The sequence below is a fragment of the Lepidochelys kempii genome, chromosome 3 (genome assembly GCF_965140265.1).
Source record: "Lepidochelys kempii isolate rLepKem1 chromosome 3, rLepKem1.hap2, whole genome shotgun sequence".
NCBI lineage: Eukaryota > Metazoa > Chordata > Testudines > Cheloniidae > Lepidochelys > Lepidochelys kempii.
Window position 1 is genome coordinate 176370322 of NC_133258.1, and position 23554 is coordinate 176393875.

Here is a 23554-nt window from a genome sequence, read left to right on the forward strand (position 1 = left end):
AGAGGGTGGTGACCTGAGGAGTTACCCTGCCCAGACAGCAGGCAGGGTGATGACACTGGGCGATCGACTGCCTGTGAAAAGAGGGGATTGACAGTCAGGACTCCTGGGTTCCATTGCTGGTTTTCCTATTGGGACTTTGGGCAAGTTGCTCCCCGCTCTATGGCTCTGTCCCCAGAAGTCAAATGGGGATTTCATACTTTACCACTCTTGGAAAGTGCTGGGAGAATCCCGCAGCAGAAGCTGCTCTGACAGTGCTAAGCAGCATCTGACCAGTAGCGGTCGGCGTGCACTGCCCAGGAGGAGGAGTGTTTGGCTCTGGGGTTTCACTTCTGCCCAGTCTACAGAGAGGGGCCCAGCCCTGGAGTTTGGCTCAAGAAGACCAATGTCTCCAAATTGTAAAGGGCGTTTTGTATTCCAGTCCTGCGCTCCAACGTGCTTGGTGTCATCTGCACAGTTTAGAAGCATACACTCCACTCCATTTTCCAAATCATTAATGAAAATATGGAATAGTACCACACCCCGGACTGATCTGTGCAGGACCCACTAGGTACTCCCTTTCAGCTGGACAGCAAAACATGGAGAACGACTCTTGGAGGATGGGTTTTCAACCAGCTGTGTACCCACATTATACTAATTGCATCAAGACCACATTTCCCTAGTTTGCTTGTGAGAATGTCCTATGGGACTGCGTCAAAAGCCTGATTAACACCAAGATAGATCACATCTACTGTTTATCCACCTCCACTAGGCCCATAACCCTGTCAAGGAAGGAAACAGGATTGGTTTGGAATGATTTGTTCTTGACAAATCCATGCTCACTGGTACTAAGAACCAAATGATCCTGTAGGTGCTGACAAACTGATTGTTTAATAATGTGTTCCAGTATCTTTCCAGGTATGGAATGAGGCTGGCTAGTCTGTAAGTCCCGGGGTTCTCTTTGTTTCCCTTTTAAAGATAGCTACTGTCTTGTTAACGGATGGGGAGAGGTTCTTTTCGGGGATCTCAGATGAGAACTGGGGCACAGCACCTGGTTTGTTAAGGCCATAAAAATGGCGGCAGGAACCTCTTCTCTCCTGCTGGCAAAGAACCCCAGATACCTAAAAGAGTGGGACTCACATCCCTGAATGGGCTTTAAAAAAGACAGTGGTTAATATTTGGCCCCGACCATTTCTTGTTTCTGCAGCCTAGACATTTTAGCAAAGTTTAGAATTCCTTGGTGCTCAACACCGTGAAACTCCCCTTTCTCTTTCACAAAGGGTTTTAACTACGCCCCTTATCTCACTCAGGCTCATGACTGCCCAGAGTTCACAAATTGTCCCTGTTCCCATTAGACAGATGGGGAGCCTGAGGTACAGAGAAGGGAAGTGACCTACCAAACGGCCTACACAGCAACACGGTGGCAGAGCCAGAAAGAGATGCCACAAATCCTGACTCCTAACAGACAAGAAACCCCGCAGAGGCAAAGAGAGAGACCAGGAATCGAGATGGTGGGGAAATTTCATTGAAACCATTTCTTGTTAGGATATACATATTCAGGTCTGTCTGCAAAGGCCTATACTCTAAGAATTTAGATGTATTCTTTTCACTTGGCTAGTTACAGAGGTATAAAAGAAAGAATCAAAATCACTGTCTGCCAGTGTAAGGGCCTTCTCTTACTGTGACAGTCTGAGGCCCTGTTCTTAGGCTAAGGCCTTTGGCTAAGCAACAGAGGCAGCCATAGGCTGGGAATCGAACGGTCACATCCTCACATTCCAAACTAGTCACATTGAAAGAAGGTGCTATTGGGCTGTGAGGAATACAATCCTGTCCTGATAGTGCCTATCACCTCCAGAGAAAGGGAAATGCCTAGAAAATGTAAAAGGAAACTTAGTTTGATAGCATCCTGTCTGGCAAGAACTCACTTATCAATAGCTGGCATGTGAAATCCTCACTTCTGTATTGTCTTGTCATTATAGTTCCCAGTTTGCTATTGTTTGTCTGTATAATCTCCGTCTGTTCTGTGATTGTTCCTGTCTGCTGTACAATTAATTTTGCTGGGTGTTAACTAATTAAGGTGGTGGGATATAATTGGTTACATAATCATGCTACAATATGTTAGGATTGGTTAGTTAAATTTCAGGAAAATGATTGGTTAAGGTATAGCTAAGCAGAACTCAAGTTTTACTATATAATCTGTAGTCAATGAGGAAGAGAGTGGGTGTGGGGGTGGACATGCGGGTGTGGGAAATGGGAACAGGGAATGGGAGTAAGGAAATTGGAATCAGGTTTTGCGAAAAGGGGAAATGGGAACAGGGAATGGGGCTGGGGCAATTGGAATCATGTTTGGCTAAGGGCAGGAATGGGAACAGGGACACAGGTGTAAGGCTCTGTGGTGTCAAAGCTGGGAAGGAGGATACTAAGGAAGGAAACTGGAATCATGCTTGCTGGAAGTTCACCCCATTAAACATCGAATTGTTTGCATCTTTGAACTTCGGGTATTGTTGCTCTCTGTTCATGCGGGAAGGACCAGCGAAGGAAGCGGGTGAAGGAATAAGCCCCCTAACATCTGTCGGAAAAATCACATTCAGTCTAAACCGGTTTGTTACTTGAAATCATAACAAGTGGGATGAAAATTCTTTGCAAAAATATTTTGTTGCAAAACAAAAGCATCTCCTGTTTGTCAGAGTGTGTTAAATTGTCTCGTCGCACACAAAGAGGAGATGCTTAGATCTCAAAAATTAGAGAAGATGCTTCAGTCTGAGCTAAGGAGTTGCTGCCCTAAACAATTTCAAAATAATCAAAAACAAATAAAATAGAATATTTCAGCTACTCTATTATGTCATAATCTGATCTGAGTAAACGAGATAGGACCCCTCATATTATGCACTGCTCCTCGAGACACTCTCCAATGGATCCCCATCCTCCTCCCACCATGAGGTAGGTACGAGCTGATTGTTATGCCTACTTGAAAGAGGGAGAAGCTAAGGCTGAGAAAGGAGGAGAACTGACTTGTCTGAGGTCACACAGCCAGGCAGTGGTAGAGTTGGGAATAGGACCCAAGAGCCCGGACTTTCAAACTAACCATCGGATCTTGAATTTCATACACTGAATGACCTGAATAAAGTCCTCTCACATGAGCTCCAGACCAACAAACAGTTCATAGTAATTATTCAGCAAGTGTTTCAGGAGAACTGGAATGTTAGAGAGAATCATGAACTGCTCAGAGACAATGAAGGCAGAGAAGCAGCAAAATTCGTCAAACATATGACTGGTTATGACTTATTTACTTAGTCTTAAAAGAGAACAACAAGGACCCAAGTCTCCTCCCTGTCAGTAACCCCCCGCTCAGGCAATCAGGGTAGAGACTGAGAGGCGGGGGGCTGAGGGTTCTCACCTGAGAGCTCAAAGGATGGCCCAGGTCACCGGTGGGGATCACTGGCCAAGCACTATTTCAGCCCCACATTTTTGGGTGGACCTTCCACAATGGGAGCTGCAGAGCACCCCCAGAGACACCCCCTCCACACCCCTCCTGGTGGCGGGAGGGGAACAGGGGAAAGGACAAAAAAAGTAAGAGAAGAAGAGAAAGGAGGGAGGGATGGAGGAAAAGGTAAAACAAAAAGGACAAACCTTAATGTCCCCAGTGATTCTAAGGGACAAAATCCTAGGTGGGGAATAAAATTCTGCCACCTTAAGCTAGCGTTTTCCACGCCTAGAATTCACCAGGCACCAAATGGATCAGACTGAACAGGTTCCAAACCTCTCAGAGGCTCTTACCTTCCAAACAGGGATGTCTGTTTTCGAGTAAAATCAGGAAAAGGAAAGGAGAAAACTCGAAAGAGGTTCCTCCTTGCGCTCACGTACGTAAACCCTAATACTCTCTCAGTCCTGAAAGAGGGACCTCGAGAGAGAGACTGATGAAGCAAAGCTACAGGGGTCTGCGAGGTTTCCCTGGCCCTGCACCCCTGTCCTGCCTGGCTGATGTCACCATCTCTCTGTGAGGTCACCACCTCCCCACTACCTTTGACCAATAGGCTGAGGTCCTGCAAAGGGCCTGTGTGATGTCACTGCCATACCCACCCCTGGGGTGACCAGATGTCCCGATTTTATAGGGACAGTCTTGCTATCTGGGGCTTTTTCTTATATAGGCTCCTCTCACACCCCTGTCCCCTTTTTCACACTTGCTATCCCGTCAGCCTACCCACCCCTTCCCTGCAGTGCTAATGTCCTGCCTCTGGCCAGACACTTTGGAGGTTTGAGCTACTCCCTTTGGATCACTCCACTCAAGGAGTATTCATTCTAGGAAGCAAGCCGGCTAGACAGCAAAACATCAGAGGCTACTCCCAATGCTACACTCAGTTTTTCAGAAACGAGTCGACTTGATGGCCAGAAGAGACCATTAGAGCATCTCATCTGACCCCCTGCATATCACATGCCTCCTGTTTACCACAGTCGCTAACCTTTGGCAAAGACATTCCAGAAAGCCATCTAGTCTTCATTAAATGACATCAAGAGATGGAGAATCCACCACTTTCCTTGGTAGCTTGTTCCTGTGGTAAATCATCCTCGCTGTTGAATATTTGTGCTTTATTTGTCATATGAATTGGTCTCTTTTCACCTTCCAGCCATTGGGTCTTGTTTTGCCTTTCTCTGCTAGATTAACGAGCCTTTTAATCCCCAGTATTTTCTCTCCATTAAGGTATTTCAACACTTCAGTGAAGTCACCTTTCAATCTGCTTTTCATCAGCTAAACAGGTTGAGCTCTTTCAATCGCTCCCTAGAAGGCATTTTTCTCCAGCCCGCAGAACATTTGGTGGCTCTTTACTGCCCCAGCTCCAATTTCTCAACATCTTTTTCAAATGAGGACAACAAAACTGGAGGCAGTATTCCAATAGCAGTCTCACTGATGCTGTGTCACCTCCCTAGCCTCCTCACGGCTCTGCTCCTACGTCTAAGGATGGCTTTAGCCCTGGTCACCACAGCATCATGCTGGGAGCTCGTTTTGAGTGGCTTCTTCACTATGGCCCCTAAATCCTTTTCAGAGTCACTGCTTTCCTGGATACACTTCCCTATTCTGGAGGTGTGGCCGGCATGCCTTGTTGCGAGGTGTAGGACCTTGCATTTGGCTCCGGTCAAACTTGCTTTCTTTGAATGGGCCCAGCTTGCCGAATGAGCCAGATGGTTCTGTATCACTGCCCTCTCCTCATCAGTAATTACCACTCTGCCAATATTTTGTCACCCACCAATCTTATCAGCAGGGATTGTATATTTTCTCCCAATTCATTGATAGAAATATTTGTAAAAAGTAGTCCTTGAGAGCTTCTTCAGACTCTTAGTACCCAGAACCTGCTCCCCACAGCACAGTGAGAAAAGTCCGCCCAGCCCTGCTGGTTTACATAGGGATAAGCACAAACCAAACACACCTTTAGGAGCGCTGTTGTCCATAGGATCTGAAAAACATGTGGGGGTTAGCAGCTTCGAAATGCACAAGAGACTTGCAGTGTAGGCAGGTCCCAACTGTGTCTCGGTTTCCCACCCTGTAAAATGGGGAGAACAAAAAAACCCAACATGATTAGATCTATTTGTTAGTTGGGGAAATCGAGGCACCCAGCGTTGAAGAGACTCGCTCATGGTCCCAAAGCCAGGAACAGAAAAGCAAGCATCTGAGTGTGAATCCTCCTTATAAATTAAAACCACTTTTTTATATATTTAACACCATTATAAATGCTGGAGGCAAAGCAGGGGTGGAGGCTGACACCTCACGACCCCCCAAGGAATAACCTCACAACCCCCTGAGGGGGCCTGACTCCCCAGTTTGAGAACCTCTGTTCCAATGCATGTGGACGTCCTTCCAAAGGACGTGCTCTAGCTCAGTCCCATGTTATGCTTGGCTAAAGGAAAGACTTGGTGACATTTTAGGGCCTGAGTTTTTCAGGAGGTGCGACCGGAAACACATAATGGTCCTTTCTGACCTTAACATCTATTAATCTGTACATTTTCTGCTGTACAGAAGATACAGGAAGATAACTCTGGACCTATTTTCTCTCATTCACTTTCAGTTGCAATAATTTAAATCCAGGCCAAAGGATTTCCTCTTCCATTGTGTCTTCGGCACCTTTGAGAGCAAACAGTTACTGGTTTCAGAGAAACAACCGTGTTAGTCTGTATTCGCAAAAAGAAAAGTAGTACATGTGGCACATTAGAGACTAACTAATTAGTTACTAAGAGTTACTAACAGTTACTTTTAGCCCACAGGTTTCCACTTTCAACCTGTCCCACGGTGAGATGGCCAGGAAAGGGGTTGGAGCTCAGCAGCACCTAGCCCAGGTTATGCAGCTCCCAAAGGTGAAGAGAATAAGTGTGGGGATCAGGTGACAAGCAGCAGCATGTGACTAGGACCCAGGCCTGCTGAGAGATAGAAGGGCAGCCTGTGCTCAGCCAGGAGAGAGACCCCCAAGGGGAGCAGGTGTGGGAGGAGCTTGGAGAGTCCTTGAAAGGTCAGGGACAAGCCAGGAAGGGACTAGGCTGAGCACTTAGGACAAGGCCGTAGGCAGGAAAGACAGGGCAGTTTAGGTCATGGGGCAGATAGTCCAGTTGGTTTAGGCTCCCAGGGCCAGACACCAACAGGTGAAGGTGATTGTCGGGGCTTATGTCCTTCTTCCCCAGGGTAGATCTGATAGTGGAGAAGACTGATGCCGGAAGGGGGAAGTGAGTTAACCCCAAGGTCACCCACTGAGTTTATATAACAAATGCATACTCAGAAGAATCCAAGAGAAGAAACATGGATTTTTCAGTCTCTTCTTTCTAGGAGTCCCCAGGGCCAAGTTAAAACCCCTGCTGCTCCTTCCCATTCTGCTCACCTCCAAGATGTGCTGGAGTTTGTGTGTGCTGGGGGTTGCTGTCAGCAGGATCTAGAGCTTGTCATCCATGTTCTATGGGCAGGCCTTGCCCAGAGCAGCTCTCTGCAGAGAGCCTGGTGTACACCAGAGTAGGGAACAGCCAAGCTGCTAGGGATGGAAGCTGGGCTTCTGGGCAGAATCCAGGACCCAAATCCCAGCCTGCAGAAAGAAAGGACTGCCCACGGAGGGGCAGCGTAATGTCCCATAGAGGGAAGAGGCTCTCCCCACCATTTCTTAACCTCATGGGCTGTTCTCATGCTCTGCCAACCACACCTCTCAGTAGCTCCCATTGTCTGAGGGAGCAGGGACGAGAGGCCATCCTGCTGCTGGGACAGAGGAGGAGTTTGATGTTCAACCTGCAGATGGGTGTTGTCCTTTCTCATGCCCACGGTCAATACACCAGGCAAGCAAAGCTCTCTGGACATGCAATTCCAGCTCCAGAGCCAGGGACAGCTTCAGCTTGCTGGAAGGAGACGGTGTCTGAGCCCTTGTAGTTGGGGGATGAGACAGGCACAAAGATAGGCATGGAATATTGGGGAACTGGGGGAGAGGGTAGTGTTGGGCAAGGAGGACAGGGATTTGGGAAGGAAGATCTGAGGATCAAACACTGTCTAATTGTCAGTTAGGATTATCGCCACTTCAGAGAGAGGGAAAGTGAGGCACCACATGGAAGTGGGACCAGGCCGACTGGGCTGAGTGTCTGAATAATCGCGAGAGCAAAAATAAAAAAGCCATTAAGGGTCAGAAGAAAATTCATTAGGGAATTGAAGAATTCAAGGCTGACCAGAACACGGGTCGTCTACGGCATAAACCAGTATGCGCTCTGCCACCTCACCCCTCTCTCCAAGAGACGTACCCTTGTCTCCAAAACCAGTAAGAGGATCTTTCTCTAAGACACACAGCTGTCAATAGTTGGGAACAGAAACCCCATCTGCAATTTTGCTCACTGATCCTGCCACAGACTCCACCCTCCAACCATTGTGAGCCAGGCCTGGGAACACCATTCCGCTGTCACAGTTACATGGACCTGTGCACCTGCAGACACTGCACCTGGCACATGCACTGGGGCTGGGGCTGTGATATGAGGTGGATGAACCACCCTGCTGGCCCCATATCCAGCAATCCCTCCCTGAGCAATCGGTCCTGCTCCCTGCTCTTCCTCTCTTCCTCCAGGAACCCCGGAGCAGGCTCTCTTCATGGACCATGTCCCTCTCCTCCTTGGCTCTTTTGAAACCAAGGTGCTCCTTGTTCCTCCTTGCTCCTGAAGGATTGGCAACAGTGTGATTTCTGGGTAAGATCTGACTTGTCTATTGACCAATCTACTCTGCTTCAACTCCTTCCCTTGTCCGATTGAAGCGGGGTGGGGGGGGTTATCAGGTGACTGGCTTCAGGTGCTCTAATTAATCTATAGCAAACTTTCTTCCTTCTACAGGGAATAAGGCTCCCTTTAAACATTCTCCTTCTTCCCTCTGGCCATGCTGTATCACGGTGCCTAATATCTACATTGTCTTGATATTAATTGGGTTCCAGACGGTCACTTACGGCAAACTCAGGGAGGGTAATGGTGGATCTAAGCAGGGCGGTGCTCCTCCGAATGGCCCTGGCTGTCTCTTGCGACACCCTGGGCACGCTCCAATAATGAGATCCTCCCCATCCCCAGGGGGCTAAGACATTGTTCATGGGGTGAAATATCTGATACATTGATCGCAGAGCTTTAGAAGGGGATTGTTGCCCGAGCCACCAGCCAGAGTTGCTCCCATCACTGGCAGCCTGGGAAGCCAAGGACTGATGAGTGATGGCGATTCACCAAGCAGAACTGATGCACATGGGCAGGGGAAGCTTGTCCTGCTGCTGGCAGGGCTGGACCCACTCTAGAGAGAATGGGAGGATTCAGTTAGCAGGGGTTGCTGATCTGCCCCATTCACCAGGGCTGCGATCCTGTGTCTTCAGCATTAGTGTCTGGGATGACTTGGGGAAAGGTCTCAACCTCCCGACATCCTACTTCACTGCTGCCAGAATCCGTCCTTCCCCCACACTCCCCTGCTAGAGCCCTGTCCCTGCCCAAGCTGTGGAGGAGAGGGGTCTGAGAACTTGAGCTGTGGAATAGAGGTGGAACAGCTGTTAGGGACACTGAGGGGGAGGTATCAGGAGCTGACCCTACAAGGAGGGGGTTTGACACTGGAGGTCACTAGAAAGGACAAGAAGACTCCATTCTAGGGGTCAGGAGGGTGAATCCATCCCTCAGAGGTAGGCAGGTGGTGGGTGGAAATGCTGCTGCTTCCAGGTGCCCTTAATCCCCCCCAATTCCTCGCGGGCATCTGAGTCTCTGACAGGTTCTCGTTCCCTTGCAGAAGGAGGACGTCACAGCCAATGTGATGCGCCAGCTCCGCATCATCCGGCACTTGCCGGAGGGGGAAGGGGTAATGGAGCCCACTTGGCACTCACAGAAACCCTCTCCCCTCTCTGTGGAGCAGGGTCCTTCCTGCTGCGCCCCAAATGCCCTCACAGCCTCCGAGATGGGTGCAGCCTGCAGCTGAGCCACCTCCTGGAGCTGTGGAGACGGGTCACCTCGTCCCATCAAAGCAAGCAGTGCTGGCTCTCAAAGAGGCTTAGATGGAAGACCCCACTCCCTCATGGAGGTAAGAGCCATTTACTCCTTTGGGGTGTGTGGGTCTCTTAGGGGAGAAACGGGATCCCCGATGCATAGCCTGCCTGGTAGCTTCCCCTGTCCCTGGCTCCCAGCTCTGGGACAGAAACGTCTCGATTATTGTACCACCCTGGTTTTGTTCGTAGGAAGGGACACCCTAGACATGTCCTCTAAGCTGGACTCCTGAGAGGGTTTCCGGCAGGAGGCTCCAGCCCCTCGGGCATGAAGAGGACATCAGGTAGTCTCGTTCACATGGCATCTCCGGTCTCCAGCTCCACTTCCCGCAGCAGGGCAAACGAACCCATCAGCTCCCAGAATCCCAACTCTTTGGCCTCCTTCCGCTCAGCAGTGGGATTTCTCCAGCCCCCTCACCACACCTGTCAGCCTCTGAATGATGAAGGGCCTGAATGTCAGAGTCACCAGAACAAGCAAACTCCAGTTGCAGGCAGTGGGGCCTGTGTGTACTGAGCCCCACTGGAAACCAGGTCTGAAATGGGGAGCAAGGACCCCAGCCCAGGAACAGTAGGAGTGGGCAGAGCAGGCTTGTAACAAGCTGCTCTCCCCTGGGCTGCACAGCCTGGGGCTTAGCCAAGCTGATTACAGAATGAGCCCTACCTGAGAGGCACCATGTACCTCCCCCTACAGAGCCAGACCTCAGTGGTGATACAGCCCAGCTGGGGTATCAACGGGAATGAGAATAAGGTAGAAAGTTCAGAGCAGCAAGAAAAGTCTAGAGGGAAACTTGAGAAGAGAGGTGGGAAGTGCCCAGGGAAAACTGCAGGAAAGAGAAAGGAGTAGAACTTGCTGTTGGGTACAGAACCCTGGGCTGCTGCCAATGTCAGGGTGGGACTGGATTCCCCTACTGGCCCCAAAGAAGGGGGTGTACACCCACCTGGAGAGGGTTACCAAGCCCAGCAAGGGGGCTGCAGGATGAGGAAGAACCCTAGTGATGGCAGAAGGACTTCTTTCTGTGGAAAGACGTGTTTGGACTTTTAGTGTGAGACAAGCTGGGCCCCAGAAGGGTGGACTAAAGGTGGCGACCTGGCCGAAGGGTTGAGTTACCAGGCAGAGAAACTGTCATGGTGCTGGAGCAACCACAGATGGGGGACGCGAGCCTAGCGAGAGGGCTGTGATGCCATGCCTGGCCGCCACGGGGGCACGGAACGATGAGTAGATTCGTTTCTAATTGGTACAGTCAGGAGGATTGAATTCCATCAGCCCTCATGGATCACAGGGGGAAGTCTTGGGTGCTGAGAGAAGGGCTGTCCCGCCAAGCGGGTGTCTGGAGGGACTGAGCTAGTCACTCGATTTCTCACTTCAGTTCCCAGGACTAGTTAAGCAGCCAAAGCAGGTCTAGGGGTTTTTACGCAGCTCCTAGAACACCAACAGAGGCAGAAGGAAGTGCAGGTGGAGTACGGACGCAGCAGGAGAAATACCTGTGAGAGATCCTGCAAAGGGAAATCAACCCAGGGTCTGCTATGCCCATGGACAAAAATGGAAGACAAGGAGAGCACGCCTGGGCTGTGCTGTGAAGATTAGCCCAGGAGAGCAGGGCATGAGGAAGTGTACAAGCGTGGCCTAATGCCAAGATGGGGACAAGATTTCTTTGTTTTGAGTGCAGAGAAGCAGGCCATATCAAAAGACACGGCCTGCTTAGGAAATTGTTGAGTGGCAAAACAAGGGGCCAGGGCCCCACGAAGGTAGAAAGAAAGGAGAAGGTGTCCTCTGACACAAACCCACGTGAGGCAGGCTAGGTGGAGGTGGCAGGGATGGCCGTGGACCTTGCAGACCCTCCACCAACATGCCCTGTTGGGTGCTGCAGGGAGGTGAAGGACGAAGTGGTTGGCCCAGAGATGAAGCAGACTGAAGGAGGGACAAACACCAGGGTGGAGCAGTCCATGGTGCGTTCTCAGACCCTGACGGAAAGGGTTTTGGTGTATGCAGTGCCAGTAGCAAAAAGAGGTAGAGAAGAAGCTAAAGGCTTCGGAACAGGCTCTGCAAGCAGTTGCGAATGAGAAGGAGTGGCTGCAGGAAGAGCGCTGGAATACTGCGTAAGAGAAGGATTGCCTCTTAATTCTGGTGAGCGAGCTGGCAGCGGAGCTGGAGACACTGTGCGCAGGCTGTACAAGCGCGCAGCCGGTGACAGCGATGAGATGATGAGGGATGAAGCTTGGACAAGAATCGAACTTGCCCCCCCAGGTGAGTGATGTTCTAAGGAGGAGGGAATATAACTGAGAGTGGCCTGTGGGCTGTAAAGCCTGGACCTAGGCCAAACTGATTTCAGAGTGAGCTTCACCTGAGGGGAAAACCAGGGAAAACCGCAGCAAAGGTACAAGAGCAGGCCTAGCTGTTCAGTAGAGGGCCTTGGAGCAGAACCTAGAATTGAGGGTAGGACTGGTTCTCCCTTGGTCTCTAAGGAAGGGGACGTAGAAGGCCATAGAAAGGGCTACCAAGGGCAGGCAGAGCCAAAGTCAGGCTGAGGAAGAGCCCCCAAAGGAACGGAAGACCTTGTTTCCGTTTGACATTTTTGGACATTTTGTTTGGGATGAGCACGACCCAGGAAGGAGTGGAGTAAAAGACGGTCACCTGGCTGAAGGGCTGAGTTTCCAGCCAAAGAACTCCCAGAGAGCCCTAGCAACTATTGGCTTTGGTGCTAGCCCAGCAAGAAAGCTGTAACACCAGGCCTTGCCAGGAAGGGGCAGCCTGGTTTTGGAGAGCGGAGGGGATGGTCTATGGGAGAGGATGGCTGGAGGGGTCGTACAGGAGGGGCAACAGGATCCAGTGATGAGAGCAGGGAACTGGTTGGACTGCAGCCCTGCCACTGAGTGGGAATGTGATCCTGGCCAGGTCACTCTCCCACCTGATACCTCACTTTCTCTATCTTTGAAATGGGGATCATCCTAACCCACATTAAGTGAGTATTTGATCCTCTGATTTTCCTTCTCAAATCCCCGCCCTCCTTGTCCCTCACAGGCCTCTGCCCTGTTCCTCAAACTTCTGTGCCCATGTTAGTGCCTGTGTAGCCCCCCAATGGCAAGGTCTCATGTACAGTCTCCTGCCAGCAAACTGAAGCCACCCCTAGATCCAGAACAAGAATCGCAGTTCCTGTGCACGGCCTGAATGGAGGATAGACCATGGGCATGGGGACGGCCAACACTCACATCCAGGTAGATCATCAAAGTACTCCTCAGTCCCAGGAGCAGGAAGGTCTCTGGTTCTTGCTCTCTTCGGTTCCTGGAGCTGCTGAGTTTGGGGTGCGGGCTGGGGGGCAGAGATGGGAACAGGCCAGAGGATTAATCCACTGTCAGGGAGAGAGTCCCACCCTGTGGGAGATGATGTTGCCCCTCTATGGGGAAGTCCTTCCTTGCAGATTCTGTGATTTGGTTCCTGAACTCTGCCAGGAAGCCCAGCTCCCATCCCGAGCAGCTTGGCTGTTCCCTACCTTGCTCGGCACCAGACCCTCTGCAGAGAGCTGCTCTGGGCAAGGAGTGCAGAGCCAGCTGACATCCTGGTAGGTGTAGCCCCAGATTCTATAACCCTGACCCATGGTCTCCCTCCCATGACAGGCTCTGAAGAAGGCCTGCCCAGAGACGTGGATGCCATGTTAAAGAGCCTGCTGACAGCAACCCCCAGCACAGACAAACTCCCGCACATCTTGGAGGTGAGCAGAATGGGCAGGGGCAACAGGAATTTTACCTTAGCCCTGGGGAGACCTGGAAATAAGAGACTGGATGATCCACATTTCCATTGTGTCCTGCTACCTGAGAGCCATTGGGCCACCCGTGGTCAGGGCACTCAGTTCAGAGCAGTGTTGGGGCCCTTCCTCCTTCAGGGACAGAGGGAAGGTGCTGGTGCTCGACAACAGGGCTCTGCCTGGTTCTGTTGAGCACTAACTCCAAGACCCCAGGCAGGCTTGCGGAGTGAGAGCATCAGAGCCCTGTGAGGTCCAGGAGAAGGTCCTCTAAGAAGAGCACTGGCTCCTTCCGAGGAAGCTGCTGAGATTGGTCTTCACAACATCCTCTGGCAAGGAGTTCCACAGGTTGACTGTGCGTTTAATTAAAAAATACTTCCTTTTTTTAGTTTTAAACCTGCTGTCTATTAATTTAATTTGGTGAGCCCATGTCAGTGTACAACAGAAATGGTTTCTCAAAGTCATGTTCAATAACATGATTGAATCCTTTTACAAACTCAGTGTAAAAGTTTCTTAGAACAATAGTGGATTGGATTTGCCCTTGCAGCATGGTTCCTGTATGTCTCATGTGATCTTGCCAAGAGCTAATGAAAACAGCTACTTTATCCATAGAAGCTTTGGCATGTGTCTGGAACCCAATTAATATCAAGACAATGTAGATATTAGTGTTGTCCATAGTATAGGAATCTTGGCATTTAGCCTTGAAAGCAATATGGTAGTGTGCCTCAGTTTCCCTTCTCCTACAGCATAACAGGTCGGGAATGTCTTTTCTCCTGTGAAAAGTTTCAAGACTGTTTACAAGTATCAGGGGGTAGCCATGTTAGTCTGTATCCACAAAAACAACAAGGAGTCCGGTGACACCTGAAAGACTAACAGATTTATTTGCGCATAAGTTTTCATGGGTAAAAAACACAGATATTTTGCGGGTGAAACATCTGCATCACAAGCTTTTTTAACATAAAATATGTTCTTCTGTATCACTCTTAACATGTTCAAGGGTTTTCTCCAAAGATTAGGCACATTGTACACTTTTACAGTTTTTGGTAATAGCAAAAAAATAGCTAAAACAAATCACCATTAGCAATAAGAAGAAATCCATTGGAAGTGTCCATCTACAATCATTTTTGTCATGCCACACCTTTGGCTCAATACCATTGCGGTTTGGGCCTTTCAGGGTTACCCTGTGGCATCCCTTTGCAAAATTCAGTTCTCACTTTCCTCCTTGTCCTGAAGTAAAAAAAAAGGTTCTCCCGATCCCAAAGGACCAAGCCGCAGACCCAGGTCAAGAGACAAGTCAGATCTTGCCCACAAATCACGCAAATCCTTTAGGGGCAAGGAGGAACAAGGAGCACCTTGATTCTAAAAGAGTCAAGGAGGAGACGGACAAGGTCCATGAAGAGAGCCTGCTCCGGGGTTCCTGGGGGAAGAGAGGCAGAGCAGGGAGCAGGACCGATTGCTCAGGGGGGTAATGCTGGATATGGGGCCAGCAGGGTGGTTCATCCAGCTCATGTCACAGCCCCAGCCCCAGTGCGTGTGCCGGCTGCAGTGTCTGCAGGTGCACAGGTCCATGTACCTGTGACAGTGGAATGGTGTTCCCGGGCCTGGCTCACAATGGCTGGAGAGTGGAGTTTGCGGCAGGCCCTGTGACCAAAACTACAGATGGGGTTTCTGTTCCCAGGAATGACAGGTGTGTGTCTCAGAGAAAGATCCGCGAACCCCTCTCTCCAAGAGACGTACTCTTGTCTCCAAAGCCAGTCAGGTGGCAGAGCGCATACTGGTTTATGCCGTAGACGACACATTTTCTGGCCAGTCTTGAACTCTCCAATTCCCTGATGAATGTTCTTCTGACCCTTAATGGCTTTTATATTTTTGCTCTAGCCGTTATTAAGACACTCAGCCCATTCCGCCTGGTCTCCTCCCAGCAAGCTGAAGCTGCCCCTGGCTCTGGAGCAGGAATCGCATGTCCAGAGTCCTTCCCTTGCATGGTGTCTTGACTGTGGGCATGAGAAAGGACAACACCCATCTGCAGGTTGAACATCAACCTCCACCTCTGTCCCAGCAGCAGGATGGCCTCTGGTCCCTTCTCCCTCAGACAGCTGGAGCTACTGAGAGGTGTGGTTGGCACAGCATGAGAACAGCCTATGAGGTTAAGAAATGGTGGGGAGAGGCTCTTCCCTCAATGGAACATTACGTTGTCCCTCCGTGGGCAGTCCTTTCTTTCCGCAGGCTGGGATTTGGGTCCTGGATTCTGTCCAGAAGCCCATCTTCCATTCCTAGCAGCTTGGCTGTTCCCTACTCTGCTGTGCACCAGGCCCTCTGCAGAGAGTTGTTCTGGGCAAGGATTGCAGAGCCAGCTGTCATCTGGCAGGTGTAGCCCCAGGTTCCATAACCCTGACCCATGGTCTCTCTCCGCTGGCAGGCTCAGAGTAAGGCCTGCCCATAGAACATGGATGACGAGCTCTAGATCCTGCTGACAGCAACCCCCAGCACAGACAAATTCCAGCACATCTTGGGGGTGAGCAGAATGGGAAGGGCCAGCACGGGTTTTACCTTGGCCCTGGGGACTCCAAGAAAGAAGAGACTGGAAAATCCATGTTTCTTCTCTTGGATCCTTCCCAGTATGCATTTGTGATATAAACTCAGTGGGTGACCTTGGGGTTAACTCACTTCCCCCTTCTGGCATCATTCTTCTCGACTGTCAGATCTACCCTGGGGAAGAAGGACATAAGCCCCGACAATCACCTTCACCTGTTGGTGTCTGGCCCTGGGACCCTAAACCAACTGGACTATCTGCCCTATCACCTAAACTGCCCTGTCTTTTCCTCCTAGGGCCTTGTCCTAAGTGCTCAGCCTAGCCCCTTCCTGGCTTGTCCCTGACCTTTCAAGGACTCTCCAATCTCCTCCCACACCTGCTCCCCTTGGGGGTCTCTCTCCTGGCTGAGCACAGGCTGCCCTTCTGTCTCTCAGCAGGCCTGGGTCCTAGTCACATGCTACTACTTCTCACCTGATCCCCACACTTATTCCTTTCACCCTAGGGAGCTGCATAACCTGGGCTAGGTGCAGTTGAGCTCCAATCCCTTTCCTGGCCATCTCACTATGGGAGAGGTTGAAACCGGAAACCTGTGGGCTAACAGTAGCTGTTTGCTCTCAAAGGTGCTGAAGACACAATGGAAGAGGAAATCCTTTGGTCTGGATTTAAATTATTCCAACTGAAAGTGAATGAGAGAAAATAGGTCCAGAGTTATCTTCCTAGCAGCAGACAATGTAAAGATTGATAGATGTTCAGGTCGGAAAGGACCATTATGTGTATCTAGTCACGCCTCCTGTATAACTCGGGCCCTAAAATGTTACCAAGTTGTTCCTTCAGCCAACCATAACATGGGACTGAGCCAGAGCATATCTTTTGGAAGGACATCCACATGCATTAGAGCAGGAGTTCTCAAACTGGGGGACGAGCCCCCTCAGGGGATCGTGAGGTTATTATATGGGGGGTCATGAGCTGTCAGCCTCCACCCCCAATCCTGCTTTGCCTCCAGCATTTATAATGGTGTTACATATATAAAAAAGTGTTTTTAATTTATAAGGAGGGGTGACACTCAGTGGCTTTCTCTGTGAAAGTGGTCACCAGTGCTAAAGTTTGAGAACCACTGCATTAGAGCCAGCTGGCTAACAGAAAATCTTTCTTCGGCAGTGACGTGGGGTTAAGGGACATGGAGGAAAAGACGTGGAGGCTGTGATTAAAGTTAGAGGAGAGAGGCCAGGATAAGAGGGGTGAGGTCTCACGACTGGCTATCAGAAGACCTGCCGTTTTCTATTCCTGGCTTTGGGACCATGAGCGAGTCTCTTCAACGCTGGGTGCCTCGGTTTCCCCACTATCAAATAGACCTAATCACAGTTTTGTTTGTTCTCCCCATTTTACAGGGTGTGAAACCGAGACACAGTTGGGACCTGTCTACACTACAGCTCTCTAGAGCATTTATAATCTGCTGACCCCCACATGTTGTTCAGAGCCTATGGATAACACAGCTACTAATGGTATGTTTGTTCTGTTCTTATCCCCTATGTACCAGCAGGACGGCCTTTTCTCACTGTGCTGTGGGGAGCAGGTCCTGGGTACTAAGGGTCTGAAGAAGCTCTCAAGGACTAATTTTTAAAAATAATTTTTAACAAGATTGGTGGGTGACAAAATACTGTCAGAGTGGTAACTACTGATGAGGAAAGGGCAGTGATACAGAGCCATCTGGCTCGTTTGGCAAGATGGGCCCATTCAAAGAAAGCAAGTTTGACCAGAGCCAAATGCAAGGTCCTACAGCTAGCAACAAGGCATGCCGGCCACACCTCCAGAAAGGGGAAGTGTATCCAGGAAAGAAGTGACTCTGAAAAGGATTTAGGGGCCATAGTGGAGAAGCCACTCAAAACGAGCTCCCAGCATGATGCTGTGGTGACCAGGGCTCAAGCCATCCTTAAACGTAGAAGCAGAGCCATGAGGAGGCTAGGGAGGTGACACAGCATCAGTGAGACTGCTATTGGAATACTGCCTCCAGTTTTGGTGTCCTCATTTGAAAAAGATGTTGAGAAATTGGAGCTGGGGCAGCAAAGAGTCACCAAATGTTCTGCAGGCTGGAGATAAATGCCTTCTAGGGAGCGATTGAAAGAGCCGAACCTGTTCAGTCAAGTCACCTTTCAATCTGCTTTTCATCAACTAAAGTGTTGAAATAGCTTAATGGAGAGAAAATACTGGGGATTAAAAGGCTCGTTAATCTAGCAGAGAAAGGCATAACGAGACCCAATGGCTGGAAGGTGAAAAGAGACCAATTCATATTACAAACAAGGCACAAATATTCAACAGTGAGGATGGTTCACCACAGGAACAAGCTACCAAGGAAAGTGGTGGATTCTCCATCTCTTGATGTCATTTAATGAAGACTAGATGTCTTTCTGGGATGTGCTTCCCAAACGGTAGCAACTGTGGTATACAGGAGGCCTGTGATATGCAGGGGTCAGATGAGATGCTCTAATGGTCTCTTCTGGCCATCAAGTCGACTCATTTCTGAAAAACTGAGTGTAGCATTGGGAGTAGCCTCTGATGTTTTGCTGTCTAGCCGGCTTGCTTCCTAGAATAAACACTCCTTGAGTGGGCTGATCCACAGGGAGTAGCTCAAACCTCCAAAGTGTCTGGCCAGCGGTAGGTCATTAGCACTGCAGGGGAGGGGTGGGTAGGCTGACGGGACAGCAAGTGTGAAAAAGGGGACAGGGAGTGGGGGGTAAGAGGAGCCTATATAAGAAAGACCCCCAGATAGCAAGACTGTCTCTATAAAATCGGGACATCTCGTCACCCCAGGGGTGGGTGTGGCAGTGACATCACAAAGGCCTTTTGCAGGACCTCAGCCTATTGGTCAAAGGTAGTGGGGAGGTGGTGACCTCACAGAGAGATGCTGACATCAGCCAGGCAGGACAGGGGCGCAGGGCAAGGGAAACCTCGCAGACCCCTGTAGCTTTGCTTCAGCAAGTCTCCCTCTCGACGTCCCTCTGTCAGGACTGAGAGAATATTAGGGTTTACGTATGTGAGCACGAGGAGGAACCTCTTTTGAGTTTTCTCCTTTCCTTTTCCTGATTTTACTAGAAAACAGACATCCCTGTTTGAAAGGTAAGAGCCTCTGAGAGGTTTGGAACTTGTTCAGTCTGATCCATTTGGTGCCAGGTGAATTCTAGGCCTGGAAAAGGCTAGCTTAAGGTGGCAGAATTTTATTCCCCACCTAGGATTTTTTCCCTTAGAATCACTGGGGACATGAGGGTTTGTCCTTTTTGTTTTATCTTTTCCTCCATCCCTCCCTCCTTTCTCTTCTTCTCTTACTTCTTTTGTCCTTTCCCTGTTCCCCTCCCACCACCAGGAGGGGTGTGTGTGTGGGGGAGTCACTGGGGGTGCTCTGCAGCTCCCATTGTGGAAGGTCCACCCAAAAATGTGGGGCTGAAATAGGACTCCACCGGTGACCTGGGCCATCCTTTGAGCTCTCTGGTGAGAACCCTCAGCCCCCCGCCCCTCAGTCTCTACCCTGATTGCCTGAGCGGGGGGTTACTGACAGGGAGGAGACTCGGGTCCTTGTTGTTCTCTTTTAAGACCAAGTAAATAAGTCAGAACCAGTCATATGTTTGACGAATTTTGCTGCTTCTCTGCATTCATTGTCTCTGAGCAGTTCATGATTCTCTCTAACATTCCAGTTCTCCTGAAACACTTGCTGAATAATTACTATGAACTGTTGTTGGTCTGGAGCTCATCTGAGAGCACTTTATTCAGGTCGTTCAACGTATGAAACTCAAGATCCAATGGTTATTTGAAAGTCCGGGCTCTTGGGTCCTATTCCCAACTCTGCCACTGACTGGCTGTGTGACCTCAGACAAGTCAGTTCTCCTTTCTGACCCTTAGCTTCTCCCTCTTTCAAGTAGGCATAACAATCAGCTCCTACCTACCTCACAGTGGGTGGAGGATGGGGATCCATTGGAGAGTGTCACTGGGAGCAGTGCATAATATGGGGTGCCTTTAACGTTTACTCAGATCAGATTGGTTTCAGAGTAACAGCCGTGTTAGTCTGTATTCGCAAAAAGAAAAAGGAGTACTTGTGGCACCTTAGAGACTAACCAATTTATTTGAGCATGAGCTTTCGTGAGCTACAGCTCACTTCATCGGATGCATACCGTGGAAACTGCAGCAGACTTTATATACACACAGAGAATATGAAACAATACCTCCTCCCACCCCACTGTCCTGCTGGTAATAGCTTATCTAAAGTGATCATCAGGTTGGGCCATTTCCAGCACAAATCCAGGTTTTCTCACCCTCCACCCCCGCACACAAATTCACTCTCCTGATGGTGATAGCCCATCCAAAGTGACAACTCTCTACACAATGTGCATGATAATCAAGTTGGGCCATTTCCTGCACAAATCCAGGTTCTCTCACCCCCCTCCCAAAAACCACACACACAAACTCACTATCCTGCTGGTAATAGCTCATCCAAAGTGACCACTCTCCCTACAATGTGCATGATAATCAAGGATGGTTAGTGAGAGGCTGTCTTGACCCCAGACTCACGCCTGCTCCCCACTCGGTTCCAGGATGGCCGGGCTCCTGAGGATGTTCAGGAAGAAGGCTCTGCAAGTGGCCCCAAAGCCTAAGGGAAGCAGCTGCATCTTCCCCAGGAGCACAGCGGCCCCTCCGTCCCCACTGGCAGGGAAGGCGCTCCCGGCCAGGCTAGGGGGTGGAAGTGCCCAGCCCCAGCACAGGCTCCGAGGTGGGAGAGGCAGCAGCCAGGCTGAAATGGAGCTGGCCCAGGATGCGGCTGGGCAGGCAGGATCCAGCCCAGGAATAGAGCCTTGCAGGGTGGCTCTGGGTCTTGTTGTGTGGGAAGCACCAGCCCCAGGAGCCCAGCCCTGATTCCCAGCAGGAGGCACCCCCCTGCCCGGTCACTGAGGACCTTCCAGCCTCCCCAGATCAGGAGGTGGAGGGTCCCTGCCCCAGCACCAGCAGCTCGGCCCACTCCCCATGGGACATAAGCAGCGCCTGGGTTTCGGCTGCAGTGAGGCCAAGGGGCGCCGCTGCTTTGTTCTAGTTGAGGAGCCAGGCTGGGCTCAGGGAAGGGTGAGGAGGGGGCTGTGAACACCTTAGGCACAGGCCCTCAACCAGCGCTATGGGGGCAGGTCTCCAGCCCAGGTGTCTGGCCTGAGCCACGTGAACCTCTGACACTAGATGCTGTCACTTTGGTCCTTGGTACTGTAGCTGGCGGTGGGGCGGTGAGGGGGGTTCCAGACACATGCCAAAGCTGTGTCCTAAGAACATAAGTCCGCGATGAGGTAATGCTTGTCATTAGCTAGCCTTGCTAAAGAGATTGGTTGGAGCTGCTCTGGGGACAAGCTGGCTCCCTCCTGCTCATGGAGGTGAATTCATCTCCCTTCCCAGTAGCACCTGTTCTCACTCTCATTCCCCATCAGGCTCCTTGCTGCCAGCCCAGAGAATGGACATCGGATGGGAAGGAGGCCTGGGCCCCACCCCAATCTCCTGACCCTAATGCAGCTGCTTACCTTGTCCCCCATCAGCTGCTGGGCTTCCCCCAGGAAGGAGCAGGTTAGAAGCAGCCCAGCCTGGCTGACACGCAACAGGGGGTCATGGATAGCCAGCACTGCCGTCCGGAGGAAGGATCTTCTCTGCCCCGCCGAGAAGAACTTTCTGAAGACCTAAAACCAACAAGACGTGAGGCATTAGCAGATTGCCCAGAGCGACGCTCCAAATTCTGGGGCTAGAACGGTATCTCTGTCTACTGGTACTAGGAGGCAGCCACTGCAGGGGACCTAGCCACCCCCACTCCCTGACCTGTGTCATGCCCTGGCAGAGTGTCCTTACCTCCCCCACCCTGGCTGTGTTCCTGTAGCCCAGGAGCCTGCTGTCCCGGTGCCAGTCCCAACACCAGAAGGCTTCAGCCTCATGGATGGTCAGCCCTGGGAAACAGACACACACAAACACACACTTGTCATTCTGGTTGCAGTGCTTGTGTCCTTCCAATCCCGTTGATGGCTGCACAGTGGGCAGAGTCCTCGCTGCATGTCTGGCCCAACAGAATTGCAAGGGATGCTGTAGAACAGAGAAAGAGATCCACAGCCTCCAGCCGGGGTTAGTCTGTGAGAAATTGGTTGGGATCCCACTCTCCCTCTATCGGGTGCCATTTCCCAGCTGGGTTCCTAACCTCTCCAGAGCAGCAGCAGCCGGTAGAGCCGGTACACTCCCTCCCTGGCCTGCCGGCTGAGGTCCTTGGCTGTTCACTGATGGACAGAGCCAGCTGTGCCACACAGTGACCCATCCTGGGGAATTCTGCTGAGTTCTTACGGAAGGGAGAGGGAGAGGAGACTCCATCAGCATTTTCCTGTCAGCTCCCAGTCCCCACCTAGCCAGGACTCTCCGTCCCGGTAGCCCCTCTACAGGAGATGCTAGAGAATAGGAGCTTGAGCTAGACCCTTCATTTCCTCTGCCCCCAAAAGGAGCCTGGAGCACAGGGATGTGGGCAGGGCCCTCCATGAGGACTTACTTCCCCAGCTGCTCCAGGATGACAAAAAGGCATGAACATGCAGCATGGTCCCCTTAAAAGCCCAGAGTCACCACTTAACCAGGACAAGAAGAACTTGACTCAAGCCAAGCTCATTGTCTGCTCTGACTCTGTCTCCCCAAGAGGAACACTCCTAACCCCCAGCTCCTGCAGCAGCACATCCTACAGCCGGTTCGAGCCAGCCCACCAATGCCTGGAGTCAGGAAGCTGGGCTGAGAGGTCACTTATGTCAAACTCAAGGAGGGTGATGGTGGATCTGAGCAGGGCGGTGCTGCTCCTAATGGCCCTGGCTCTCTCTTGTGACACCCTGGACATGATCCAATAGTTAATGTGCGAGGGGGAGAGGAGGCAGCTCAGGATCAATGGGCAGGTGCATGTGTTGTGCTAATGAGACCCTCCCCATCCCCAGGGGGCTGAGACATTGTCCACAGGGTGGAATATCTGATTCAGTGATCGCAGAGCTTTAGAAGGGGATTGTTGCCCCAGGACAATGCCTGTATCCTGCAGGTCACGACTTCTCATTGTCTCTCTAGATTGGGACAACGTCCAATGTTGGGGCTGGTCCCATACTCCCTGAACTCCTGATTCCTGAACAGCTCACCAAGGAGGAGACAGATCCCTCACCCCTTCTTGGCTCTCAAGTCCTTGGTTGGGTGAAGGGATTGAGTGTGAGCACAATCCGCCCAGGAATCTCAGGGCCCGGAGAGAAGGGCTGATTCTCTGGGATCCTCCTGTTTCTCTTGGAAGGAGCCAGTGACTCTTCTCTGAGGACCATCTTCTGAATCTCACAGGAGGGGTTCAGACTCTCACTCCCTAAGCCAGTCCCCAGGCAAAGCTCTGGCTTGAACTCCCAGCTACTTCCTCTGTCCTTCAAGGAGGAAGGGCCTGACACTGCATTACACTAACTGCCCTGACCAAGGACGCCCCACTGAGGGCCCAGCTAGGAGGACAGACTTGAAAATGGATCTAACAGTTCAGGCAAAATTGCCCCACCCCTCTTATCGGGCTCACCTCCAAGATGTAGTGGAGCCTGTTGGTGTCTGAGGCCTCTGCCAGCAGGTTCCCCAGCAAGGCATCCAGGAGGTCTGGCAGATCCCTATGCAGTTCCTGCAAAGCAAGGGAGAGCCATAGGTCAGAGTTAGGGAAACTGGGGCTACACCTGCCTGTAGATGTGAAGAGGGGTCTCTGGGAAGCACTTGTGAGACCCCCAAACACATATCCTGGACTCACTCATTCACATTCCACTGCA